The sequence below is a fragment of the Falco rusticolus genome, chromosome 4, assembly GCF_015220075.1.
Source record: "Falco rusticolus isolate bFalRus1 chromosome 4, bFalRus1.pri, whole genome shotgun sequence".
NCBI lineage: Eukaryota > Metazoa > Chordata > Aves > Falconiformes > Falconidae > Falco > Falco rusticolus.
This window is the reverse complement of record NC_051190.1, coordinates 47,508,874-47,521,772: the sequence shown is the minus strand read 5'-3', so window position 1 is coordinate 47,521,772 and position 12,899 is coordinate 47,508,874. Positions and strand designations below refer to the sequence as shown.

The 12,899-nt window shown below is 54.2% G+C and overlaps 1 protein-coding gene across 4 annotated transcripts in view; it reads right to left on the bottom strand.

Moving 5' to 3' along the window:
- CSNK1G2 (casein kinase 1 gamma 2) overlaps positions 1-12,779 on the bottom strand; it is a 46,476-nt gene extending 33,697 nt beyond the window's left edge. For 2 of the 4 annotated variants that reach the window (XM_037384505.1, XM_037384502.1), the window contains exon 1: positions 12,540-12,779. The gene's annotated coding sequence lies outside the window, so the exon portion shown is untranslated. Of the gene's footprint in view, positions 1-3,044; positions 3,168-12,539 lie in introns of all 4 variants that reach the window. The other 2 variants (XM_037384503.1, XM_037384506.1) reach the window with 2 other exon arrangements.
- Between the last annotated feature and the right edge of the window lie 120 nt (positions 12,780-12,899).

Sequence of the window (12,899 nt, the reverse complement as noted above, 5' to 3'; positions counted from 1 at the left end):
CTCTTTTGACGAAGCCCAGGATATGGTTGACTTTCTGGGCTGCAAGCACACGTTCCTGGGCCATGCTGGGCTTTTTGTCCACCAGCATCACAAGTCCTTCTCCTCAGGGCTGCTCTCAGTCCTGGAATCCAGGCTACCAGGGAGTGCTAGATGATACCAGGCGTGGACACTGCTGTTTCAACACTTGTACTTGACACCCTGACCACATCTGTCACACCAGGGTGGACACCCCAGAAAAGATCCCATCCACTTCCCTGCGTTGGCATCCACGCCATACAGCTCCAGGGACTAGGCACACACCTCCTTCCCTCCCAGCAAGCTGGGCAAGAATGCAAGCAGCAGCATTAGCCATCTTATCTTTGTGGTGTCTCTAGTCACAAGCTCCAGGAGCTTTCCAGACAGCTGATGCAAACGATAAATGCCCCCTGGCTCTTACACTACTCCTTGCAGCAGCTGGTTCGAAGCACTTCACCAAGACAGTGTCATTACAGAAGAGGGAACTGAGGCACAGAACTGCCTAATATCGCACAGAAAACAGCGGCAGAAGAGGGAGACTAGCTGTCCCCAGAGGCTGCTGTGCCCTCTAAGGGCGCCTGCACAGAAGGTGGCACTGACCACAGGTACCTTCTCCAGGCCAGGGCAGTAACCCAGCCTCGTGCAGCACCACCCACTCGGTGCTAGGAGCAGGTCAGAGGCCTGGCTGCAGCGATTGCCAGGTTGGTTTCAGATTTGTCTCCTGGTTCACATTTCCAAGAGGCTGGTAGAGCAGAAGCCTGAGGCCAGCAGCTCCCTCCTCCTCACCAGCACCACCCTGGGCAGCCACTACCTCTTAAAGAGTCCTTGACCTTCTGGCAGGGGATACAGAGGGACACTGGCGGGCATTTATCTCCTGCTTCCACCCTGGCTCTGCCACTCCAGGGCTCTCACCAGGTAGCGGTGGGGAAAAGGAGGGACTCCCAGCCCTGACAACCGAGGAGGGAGGGTGAGCTGTGCTGTACCACCCCAAAATCTCTGTGCAGAGCCAGGGAGGCGCTGGGAGCACTCGCAGGGGATCTGAAAGCTCAGTAGCACAGCCTAAGCCAGGAAAAGATGCTGGCAGCCAGGCAGCTCAGGGCAGCCCCACTGCCCCCACGAGGGACGGGGTTGGGATCTCTCTGCTGCAAAGCAACCAGCTCCTGCCAGGAGAGCACAAATCCCATGTGAGCGGCTTTGAAAAACCAGACAGTTTTTCCCACTCACCTTCATCTACACTTGCCATGGGCAACTGCTGTAATACAGATTTGTCCAGCACCTCAATTTACAGGGCTTCTTCCCAACCCTGCTTGGGGACCAGGGCAGGGGAGGAAGCAGCAGAGATGAAAGCCACAGCACTGGAGGAATGAAAACCACAGCCTGCTTCATCTCGCACCTCCAGGATTTGGGATAGTTACTCATCCTGCAGGGAATGGGGGCAAGTTGAGCACTCTGGGGTCTTCAGCTAGAAGTGGTTTCCAGAAGGGAGCTACTAATGAGTCACTCACATGCCAGCTACAGTTTAAAGTGGGGAAAGAGACTCACAAGGACTCCAACCGAGCAGATTCCAAGTGTACATCCAGCCCAGCTGCCAAAGGCTTGTGCACTGCAACGACGAGATGCGTGTGACAGCAGGGTTCCCTCGCTCCTCAGCCCATCTGGGGACTGTCACTCTGCAGAGATCTGCTTGGCCTCCTGTCATACGTATCACTACCAAACCCTTTTCTGTCAGCAGGAACTGGGTTGGCATAAGCACTTTTAATAGTAGGATATATTTTTTTCTCCCCTTAACCCATATCCTCTTGACAGAACCAGGTTAGGAAGCAGCTGGACTGGCAGATCTGGGGTAGCCTTTTGCAAGACAAGGTAGGGGAAAAAGGGGTGCCTGGATCCAATTATCTCTTCAATCACTGAACTACAGCTAATTGCAACTTCCCCAACTACCCAAGGGTCACACGGAATGGGGGAACAATGCCAGCTCTGCGCTGTCCCAGCCCAGTCACTGTGCTCCAGAGCAGGCCTTTCACCCTGGAGAGCCCCGAAGCGGGGTGGGTGGAGGGAGTGTCCTTCCCACTGGTGACAAGGTCTGTTTCCATTTCTGGGTTGCAGAGCTGCAGCTCTGCCAAGCCTATCTGTCCCACATTCAAGCAAACACCATTTCCCCCTCTGCCTTCTTCCCCAGGCTGCTCAAAGCCCTACACATTTCCTCTCAAATGACTGCCAAACCTTAAGAACCGGGAGAGAAGAGGAGGAGAGTAGGGTAAGCCTCGGGGGGGGGGGGGGTGTTCATAGGGAAACCTCCCCCCAAGAGCTGTCAAACTGCTTATGCTGAGATGCCAGCAGAATCACTTCTCTACTGCAAAGTCACACAGGAGCTGGCCTGCTACCACCCTGGCTTATGTATGCTGCTCCCAGCTCTCCACCCCAATGGGGACAGTCCCCCAACAGGGACAACACCACAAGCAGGACACACAGCCCAGACCATGGGAAGGAAAGAGTAGCACCATGCCATTAATCTTTCTTGCAGAATAACTGGGGCGGAGGGATGCTCTGTGGCACGACAATATCCATCAGCTTACATGCAAGTGTCAGCAGCATCTTCAGAGAAGCAACGAGCAATCCATGAGGCATTTATCTTCCCACCCCCTCTATTACAAGACCAAGCAGCTCAATCCATTACACATTTCTCCTTGCAACCTCTCAAAGGTACAGAAGCGATCTGCTTATTTTACAGATGGAGAAGCAAAGCATCCAGGATCTCTGAGAGGAACAGGGGGGTAGAGAACGGCAATTCCCAACTAACTGGGACAAATTCCTAAGATCTAGACAAATACCCCAGTCTGCTGGCTTGCACGAAGGGGTAAGCTGCAGAACAGAGGGGCCAGAGACCTATATCCCACTCCTAGGCACGCCACGAACTGTTCAGAATCTTATCACTCCTCCATCCCTCACGTGTAGAGGATGAGACTCACAACCGATAAAGCACTGTGACAGCTTTGTGGATTAAGGACTCAGTCTGATTTGCCACCAACCTCCACGTTCCAAAGGTTGTTTCTCATCTTCCCTTGTTCCCCATCTGTGTGTATTCTGCACAGGATCAGAAGGCCAGGACCAAAACAGGAACACCACAGGAGTGGCTACAGAGGTGCTGTGGACTGGGAAAGGAAACTTTTCAGGGGATTCATCCAAAAGACTCCTCTCTCTGTCTGTTCGATCTAGCGTGACCCTGCTGGTTGCTTCCTTTACCTCACCTGCTCAAAACCTGCTTCTCTGGGCCCTACACAAAGGGCTTAATTTATGAAGTGAGAGGGATCACCCACATGAAGGAACACACAGGATACACCCCCCAGGATGACCCATTTCATCTTGCTGCTGTTAATACCTGGAACATTATTTGCATGAACAAACTGTCCCTTCTGCCTCATTTCTGGGCTCTCACTTCTCTGTTTTGTCCCAGAAACCCCAGCCAACACACGTTCACCCTTCTCTAGTACACACTTCCATCCAAAACCAAAACTTTTTTTTTTTTTTTTGAGTTAATTACTCCTGTTTCTACTTCCCATCACTTCCTCCAGTCCCTGCAGACAGGACACAGATCCCCTGGCTCCCTCATTCATTATACAGCCAATCTGTGGGCCTAAACCCATCAACACTCATTATGGAAACGGACCAAGACTTCCCACAGCTGCACAGTGCTGCTGGGTGCCCACCCACAGCCAGCCCCATGGGTGCGTGCTCAGAGGGGCTGCCAGCCACGCTCGGGAACATGAGCCCCTTCCTCAGCCTTTCAAACTGGGAACACAACCACAGAGGGGATCTGGGCTGTAGTGTGGACGCCAGGGCCCTTGGGTTGAACAGACACAGCTCAGTTATCACCACTGAGTTATCACCACCATCACAGGTGCTACCAGGTACCTGCAGAATATGCAAATGAGGGGGGAAGTCAGTTTGCCACCTTCCTATACAGTCCCCGATCCCTTCCGAACTCCAGCACCATGCCACCTCCGAGCTAGATGGGGCTCAGACAAAAACCTCTGCTTCCCCAGTGCCAAACCTGTCACTGAAGGCCAAAGCCATACTCCAGCTGGACTTGGCTCTCCTTAACGTGGCTTCAGGTTGGGACCAAGGGCTGCCTGCAAGGCCTTTGCTACACCAGGAGGAAGTTCTCAGCCTCTCAGAGCTGGGCTGAACTCTGCATACAGGAGCCCAGGCAAAGCCTTCCCCTTGGACTGGCTTACGAACAGCCCCACGCCTTTGATTTTCCTTCAAGAGAAAACACATTCTTTCTGTATCTAAGCGTAACACAGTCAAGCATGGCCAAAAGCATCCAATCAAGGGCACAGAGCACAAGAAGTCAGGGCAGAGGGTTACCATGCTCAGGGAGCCCAGACGTTACATCTGGGCCCAGAATTTCTGACCTGCCCTGTCTGCAGAGAGGGGGCTGCCTGACCTGCCTAAGGCCACCTAAGGAGCTGGGAACAGAAGGAGAAGGCACCTCTCCTTCACCATGTCCTCACACACCACAACCAGCCCACACTGCTTGCAGAGATGCCTGCATAACCTGACCTGAATGCTGACGTACACCACCTGTATCCCAGCACACAGCCGCGCTCTGCTCAGAGACATGGGACAAGCCCCACGCTGACCAGCAGGAGCACACATCCTTATGGGCTTACTGGAGGCTGCGCAGTGGTGTTTGTGGCAGGCTGCAAGAAGGATCACACAGAAAGGTGAGAGAGGACAGAGGAAGCCATAAGCACCTCACAGAGCAGGTCCAGGGAATGGAAAATCCTGCCATTAGCAGGATCCACTGCAGAGGATTTCACAGCTAACGAACTCTCGCCACCAAAGACCACAGAGAAAGCAAAAGCAGCAGAGCATTTCTTCTCCAATAATCTGCTTTTATCGGGAGTCGATGCACTTTTCAGCCCAGCTGCACTCACCAGCCTCACACCTGTGCCTTTAAATCCCCCTTGGCAGCAGGAGCGCAGGACTGGGGCTGTGTGAGCAGACACACCCTGTGCTGCCGCCTGCTCCAGCGCCCGAGCACACAAACATTTCCTTCCAGCCGCTCCTGCGCTGCGGCTCTGCCAGAGCAGCCTTGGTACCTGCCAGAGCCGCGCTGGAGGGGGAACTCGGGCTGTTTCACATAGACCTGTAAATACAGAGACTTAAACTCATTTCCTGAAATCCCCCCTGCTTCCCCCCCAGCAGTGGACATTCTTCCCTCAAACTTCTTAAGGCAAACTGCTAGAGTCGAACAGGCATTCCTCATCACAGGCACAAGTTAAATATTGGCCCTAAAACAACAGCAAGTGCCTTGAAATAATTCTGGCTGGAGAAGCACCGCTCTGGACTTTGATTTCTGGCTCTGAACAAAAATAGGAGCAAAGCACCAAGTGTTACACTCTTCTCCCAGGAGAAGTCAGATTTCAGGCTCCATAAGTCCTCTGCCAGGACCACAACCAGCAGCAGGAACCGTCCCCTGCTCATGTGTTATCACACCTCAGGTGTCTGCTGTCACCGAGCCAAGCCCGCTGCAGTGCATCCTCTGCACTGTGCACAGGATTATTTTGAGTCTCATTTCCAGGTCTGTGCTTACATATACTCAGAGAGACATTAGAGAAGACCTGCTGGGAACCATGGGTGCCATCCAGACTGCAGTGAGGGCATTTGTACCATTTGTACACATTGTCCCCCCCCGCTCTGACTGCACTGCCACTATTCTCAAAAATGCCCACCTTTCCATCCAGCCATGCCCGGCAAACTGATCTCTCCAGTGCAAAAGATGCTCCAGGCTGTTCCTGCTATGCAGGCAGCCCAGCTCCCTGACAGACATGCTAGGTCTTGCAAGAAAATATCTCAGCAAGGTAGAAGCCCAAGGAAGTCAGAGAGGTGTCAGCACAATAAGACAGAGGGAAAAGTGAGGAAAAAAAAAATATGTAAAAATGCAGTGAGGTCAGTACACCTGAAGCATGGCAGCACCCGGGCTCTGGGATGCTGTGGGCATTTTCCACACAGCACAGGGGAGCAGAGCTTCCATCGTGACTCTGCAGCCAGGCGTGAGCAGCCAGAGCCCCTGCAGAGCCGGCCTCACCTCACCCCAGAGCAGCACTGCGATGCCCGTCTCTGCCAGCCAAGCCCATCAGCAGACAGGGCTGCTGTATCACCATGCTGCTCACACACCTCCTGCCGAAGGCAGGCCTGCGTCTGCGCTGCACAGCTGAGGCAAAGGAGCCCCTGCCAAAAACCACCTGAAACCAGAGTTCACTCCAATGCAAGGGGTCTGCCCACCTTTTCTCCGTGGCAAAATGCCACATTTACCCAGGGAGCTGCAGCTAGAGAAAGATTACTGGCAACAAGCATGGGTGTCCCCCAACAGTATACTGCACAGTAACTTGCATTCCACGTTTCTTCTCTATCCAGCTCAGCTCAGTATGGTGTGTGTTAAAGGAGCTTCCCCTTTCACTCTCCTGAACAGGGTGCCTGCAGACCTGGGAAGCCAAGGAACACCTTGCTCGGCCCCCCCTGCTCCAAGCAGCGGGCCTGGGAGGCAGAAGAGGGGCCTGAGCGGTGGAGAGCTGCTCCCTGGCAACATCCCCTGCTATCATGCGAGACAGAGCTGCGACAGTCTGCTGTGCTGGAATTCCTCTCTCTGCTCCCTTCCCTTCAGGCTGGAGAGTTCGCTGGGGACTCTGGCAATCTCTTCTCGGCCCCTCTGAGCGGGCAGACAGCCGTAAAGAAAACAGCATGGGTTTAAAATCAGCTGCAAGTTACCCTGGAGGCAATGTTAAAGCTCCATCCCTCCGAGCACTTCCCATTCCTTCCCCAGTTGCCCAAGCCCACTGAGCAACGAGCTCCAGCAAGTTTGTGCAGGAATTCTCAAGGCTCAAGGCGGAGACTAGTCTGTACCTGTCAGCACCAGCACCTCCAGTGCCTCGTCCCGTGGCACGCTGACCCCACACCCACCAGAGGCGACTGCTGCTCCTCAGCTACCAGCTGCTAGCAGTCCTCTCAATGTACAGACCGTACCTCTGCCTCCAGCGCTTGCTCCAAGTCGCAGCCTTAATATTCTCTGTACTTGGGAACATAAAAGCTAGACTTCAACCCAAACCTGCACTGCCTTTGGGATGAGGAGTTGGCAGAGCTGGGGGCGGGGGGATTCCACAAGAGCCTAAGCCTGCCCCTCACCCACATGTATGGCACAGAAAGTGCTGGAAAGCACCACCATCTCCCTGCATCAAACTGGGGAAACCAGGCAGAGAGTATAAACTTCATCACTGCCAACAGGCCATGCTAAAAAAAAAAAAAAAAGGGGGGGGAAAAAGGTTTCTTGCTTTGTTGTTTATACCTCAGTGCTATCTCAAAAGCAAAAAGCAGCCAAGATTTTACACCTGAAAACATCAGGCGTTGACCAGAATCTGTAAGAATGGAGGTTCCAAGTACTACAAAACCATTACACCTCCGTTCTGGTTTTAAATTGGATTACTGCTGACCTTTCAGAGTCCGCTGTTCAGCACCCCCGCACCCAGACGACAGCCACTCTCAGCAAGGCTTTCCAGCCTCCAGATTGGGAAGGGGAACGAATCCCCAGAGACGCGGCCGTGCTCCCAGGGCACCCACGAACCGCTCCCAGCACCACTCCTGCACAGGTCTGCTCAGCTGCAGCTAGTGGGGCTACAAAGCTCTTCCAAAGGAAAGCTTCACAAAACCCAAGTCCAAGACCAATCTTAACCCCCGTTTATTAACTTAAGAACATCCCGCTCAGGCTGACAAAGCCTGTGCATCACCTGCCAACTGTCTAATTTACCATTTGGAAAGCAAACGCCAGGCCTCCCTCATTAAAAAACATTACATAACATTAAATAACAAAGGGCTACAGGACATTCTTGAGTTGGTGGACATGTAAAATGAATGATTAAAAAAATTAACGCTTTTCTTCCAGACTCTCTCAGTGTCTCAAACACCCTGCAAGCCCAATGAGCTCCTTATATCCAAAATACAGCTGCAACAGTGTCTTCGCTCATCCCAACTACTGCTCTCGCATTCAACTTACTGCCATCTCTGCCCCACAGATGCTACACAACATGCAGCACTTCCCTGCTCTTTTTCAAAGCACACTCCCCACCAGACAGCAGCGGGGCTGCATTCTGCTGCCTACCATCTGACACCGGAGAGGAAGCCAAGATCTCAGCCTGCGGTGCAGGAACCCTTCCCAGGCCTGAGGCTCAGCTCCTCCAGAGCTCGCAGGACAGGACTCCAGGCTTCCCTCACATCACCACCTCAGTACAAGTCTTTCTAGCCGACAAGATCCTGAGAGCATTTGGTTTTACTGTCACAGGTAAGCAAGCCTCAAGACACTGAGACCTTTGTTTCCTACAGGTGAGAATGTTTATGCTGCAACATTTTAAGTGACATGGGTCCAACTGCAGTGGAGAAGGCACATGTCAGCAGGGTACTGCTTGGAAAATGTAACTATCACCAACCTTCCAGCAGTATACAGACTTCATGGGCACTGGGAAATCTTCCTGGATTCGCCTCACACAGAGAACTTCTGTTTGTCATCTTTTTGGAACCATAGAAGCCAATTCAGTCTTTAAAGAACTAACTGAATTCCTCTGCTCCAGGAGCAAACTCTTTACTGTGGGCCATGAAAGAAATCATGGACATCTTGCTCCCTGTAGCATTTTAAAATGCTCTGCAAAGTCTTACCTACAAGTTTCAGCTTACCTGAAGAGCCATATCCTAAATTGCACAGCATGGGATCATCTCAGTGCTTATCAAGCGCACCAGTCTGCTGCAATGTTACCACCACAGCAAGTGGAAGACAGACTGACTTTTTGTGGTTTTTACACATACTGCACTTGCACCCAGAGCGCACTGTACCACCCCTCCCTCCCTGTCACAGCAGGGCTGGTGGAACCTGTGAGCAGTGGGGATCACAGCTCTGAGCATCTCAGGTCAAGATAAGCCTTGAAAGGGCAGACCCATGTCTTACCCTGGCTGCCAGAGAGCCATCGGCAGCTGGTAGTGTAGTAAAGACAAGGCAGGAGGTATCCTGGAACATCTCAGCTCGATATATGCTCCACAGTAAGCTTTTTTTAAAAGCCATAACATGCAAGGAAGGGGCTGGCCAACAGGAAGGGCTGCAAGGCTGCAGCCTCTGCAGGGATTTAATAGAATTTCCCAGGAGATGGAGGGCAGCTAGCGTGAATCTGGGAGCCAGACAGGATGCCCCAATACTCTGTGTTCATGTGTTCAGCTGCCCCAGCAGAAAGTCACCTTTACACTTTCCTCACAACCAAGTACTCCTTCTCCACAGTGATGGACCTGCTGGAGACACAAACTTCCAGTAGGAAGTATAAACATCCATTCAAATAAAACCCCCAAACTATAAGCACACAGCTTTTCTAACAAGAAGGTAACTCTTTCTCCAGTAGAAGCCCAGAGTTCCTGAGAGAGCTGCTCCCCCTCCTTCCCCTCCCGGCTCACATGGTACAGCAGGACCGAAGCAGTCTCCAAGCCACGCCACGGCTGGGCCCAAGGAAGGAGGCACCGTTTCACAGCTTCTCACTGCGTCCAGGACAAGGCAAGTCTGCCTAGTCAAAGCCCAATTACAGGGCTGTGGGCAGAGCTGCTCCCACGAGCTCTGAGCGAAAAGCCACTGTAAGCACACAAAGGAAGCTCCTGTGTTGGCACCCAAGTCTCTCCCCTCTCAGCAGCACTACAAAGGAAAAGGGTTTGACTCCTGATACAGCTGGAAGTCACCAGAGTATCAAAAGGCAAACCAGGGCGCTGCACACTGGTACCAAACCCCACATTAACCAGCCCTGCTGAGCTAAGAAAGAGCATCTCTTCCACAGCCCTGAGGTCCACACCTCTCTTGCACATCCCCAGGAAGGAGCCAAAGCACAACAGGGGCTGCTGCTCACCCAAGGCTTCCTCACCACCTCAGACATGCCTTTAGTGCCTGGTGCTGCTTTTCGGATAGAGGAACTGCAGAGAGAAACAACTTCCCACCCAGACTGGCTCATGCAAGGACTGGTCCGGTCCTTCTAGCAGGGTGTATGCCCCCAGACCAGAGGCTAGGCGCATACCTGGCCGGAGCAGCCAAAGCAAAGGATTGCTGTTCCAGCACAGCTCATCAGAGCTCCTCCTAGCTAGAAAAACTGTGGGGGGGTGGGAGTATGTGTGTGTGTGTGAGGAAGGTGGGGGGAAAAAAGCTACAGAGCACAATCAGGCCCGAGTCCAGTAAAGATGTTTATTGGCAGTTGCTCTCAGACATGTCTCTTCCAGCCCAGTGGGGCTGGAGGGGGTGGGAGAAAAAATACTGATTGTCCACGAGCACAGCCCTCATGTCATTCTCATTGATCCGCTGAGTCACTCCCGTATTAACAGTTTTGACAACAGTCGGGCTGCACAGGAGCTCAGAAATGGAATACAAAACAAGAGGCGATGCAAAGCCTCTCCCCATACTGACACCAGCAGAGAGAAGCACTCGGAGGGCAGAATCCAGAAACCTGCTGAACTGCAAGTGCCAACTTCCTCCTCTCCACTCACTCTTCTGAAGAGTGCTGCAACAAGAAAACCAAACACAAACCACACTGCAAGGGCAGGAACACAGAGCTCCATTCAGTGCAACCAGAGAAACTGCCGGACAGAAAAAGTCTCCCCTGCAAGCCACCACCAACTGTACCCCAGTCGTTTTGATGCAAGTGCAAACCAGAACAGCAGCTGTTTTCGCAAAGAAGCTACAGAACTGATTTATAAGGCCTTACAGATTTGTAAGCTAACGAGGAGGAGATCAAATCCCAAGGCAGACTGACACAGGAGGGCAGTCATCTCTACAAGCTGATGAGACAATCCCCCCCAGGGGGAACTGGGGGCTCCCCAAACATGCACACTACCACAGACCCAAAAGAAGCTGCCACCAGGCAGGCAGCAAGTTGGGGTTAGACCATCCTTGTCTGCACCACAAGACTACAACCCACTCAGAGGCCCAAAAGGTGCTATGCAGCGATAAAATCATCACCAAACAACGTTCCTGTCTGTAACACACCAAATTAAAACAAAACCAACAAATCTTTAGCAAGTTCCTCACAGCAGTCAAGCCTACCCTGCCACAGAGAAGGCCTCTCCACAGGATCCCCATGGAGGCCTCCTGCCCTAATTTACAGCAATTCTTTTTCAGACGCACTGGCAAACACCAAACGTTTTCTCCAATCTGTTATATAAGGCCCAATTTTTAAACCTCTGTGCTGGCAGTGGGGAGATGGGGGCATGCTGCGTGTGGCAGGCTGACCGGACAGTCCAGCTGGCAGATGAACTTACACACTCCTCATAATTTATTTCCAGATATTCAGCCACTTGTACAAAGGAAAACAAATGGATTAGTTAAGGAGGCAACTTCCAAACACACAGGTGCAAACCCTTTGCATGCTTGCAATCATTTTACACACTGTTTCACCAGGGTTCTAGTTACCTCTAGCTTCTTTAAAGTGGAAAAATTTCACAGCAACTTGAAAGAGGTTTAACAAACTTTGTTTTTTAACTTCCGAAATACACCTAACATGGCAGGTCACGGTAAGCCACTCCTCAAAAGACACCTCCCCAAACATCCTCACAACACCACATTATCTGGCCCCCTAGGTCCAAGGGCCTCACTCAGCTGCCTTCTGCCAGCCACCAAAGAGGAGCCACAGGCCCCTGGTGGCCCAGCTCCACAGGAGAGCCGCCTCTCTGCAAACCTCTCTTCTTGGCTGCCTTAGGAACAGCTAAAGTCAGCTCCTGTCTGGTGGGGGCAGAAGGGGGAGGGTATTTTTCCCGTTTCTCACATTCATCCTCACCCGCTTTGCTAAAGAAAAGAAAGCTATTTTAAATACCAGATTCAGCACAGTCCCTTTCCCCAAATAAACACTTCCCAACCCCTCTGGAGAGAGGAAAGCCACATACAAAGGAGCCAACATCCTGCAAGGCTCCGGCTCCCCCGAGCAGGCCAGGGCAGGGTGCAGGCCAGGGGGATAAACCCGGGCTGGGCCGGCCCCATCCCCACCAGCGAGCCGGCCTCGAAGGGGCCTGAGGGGGGGGTGTCGCGATCCCAGGTGGACCCGGGCCCCCTCCCCAGAGCCACAAAGCAGGAATCGCCGGGAGGGAACGGAGCGAGGCGGACCTGGGCCCTCAGCCCCCCGGCCCAGCCCGGCCCTGCGGCCCCTCCAGCCCCCCGCGCCCGGACTGACACCCCCGCACACACACTGGGGGGCCCCGCCTGACCCCCGCCCTCAGCCCCACCACCCCCGGCCTCCCCCCGGCACCCACCTCGCCCCGTGGCCCCCACAGCCCCTCCTGCCCCCCGGGCCCGGCCCGGCGCCCCCCGCCTCCCCAGCGCCCCGGGCCCGGCCCCCGCCGCCCGCGGCACCGCCCAGCCCGCCCCCCCCCCCGTTCTCTCCGGCACTGCCCGGTCCCGGCCAGGGCGAACGGCAGCAACAGGGCCCCCGGGCCCGGCCCCGGCACCCCATGGCGGCGTTTACCTCCGCGGGCCCTCAGCGGCGGGCCGCGCTGCCGCTGCCCCGCGGCCGCCTCCCCATGGCGGCGCCCCCGGCCCGGCTCTCCTCACGCCGCCTCTCGCCTCCCCTCACCACTCCGCGGGCAGCGGCCAGCCAGCGACAACGCTACGCCGGCGGCGTAGGCTCCGCACGCACCCATGCGCCCCCCGCCACGCCGCCGGCGCAGGCGCCCTTCCAGAATACCAACTCCGCGGCGAAGAGGCCCGGCAGAGCCCGGCGCAAGCGCAGCCGGCGGGAGGGTGGTGGCGCAACGGCGTTGGCGTAAAGCGCGTTCGAGAATAGGAGGCTTGAGGCGAGCGACGGGAGGAGCGGCTTTGCGGCAGC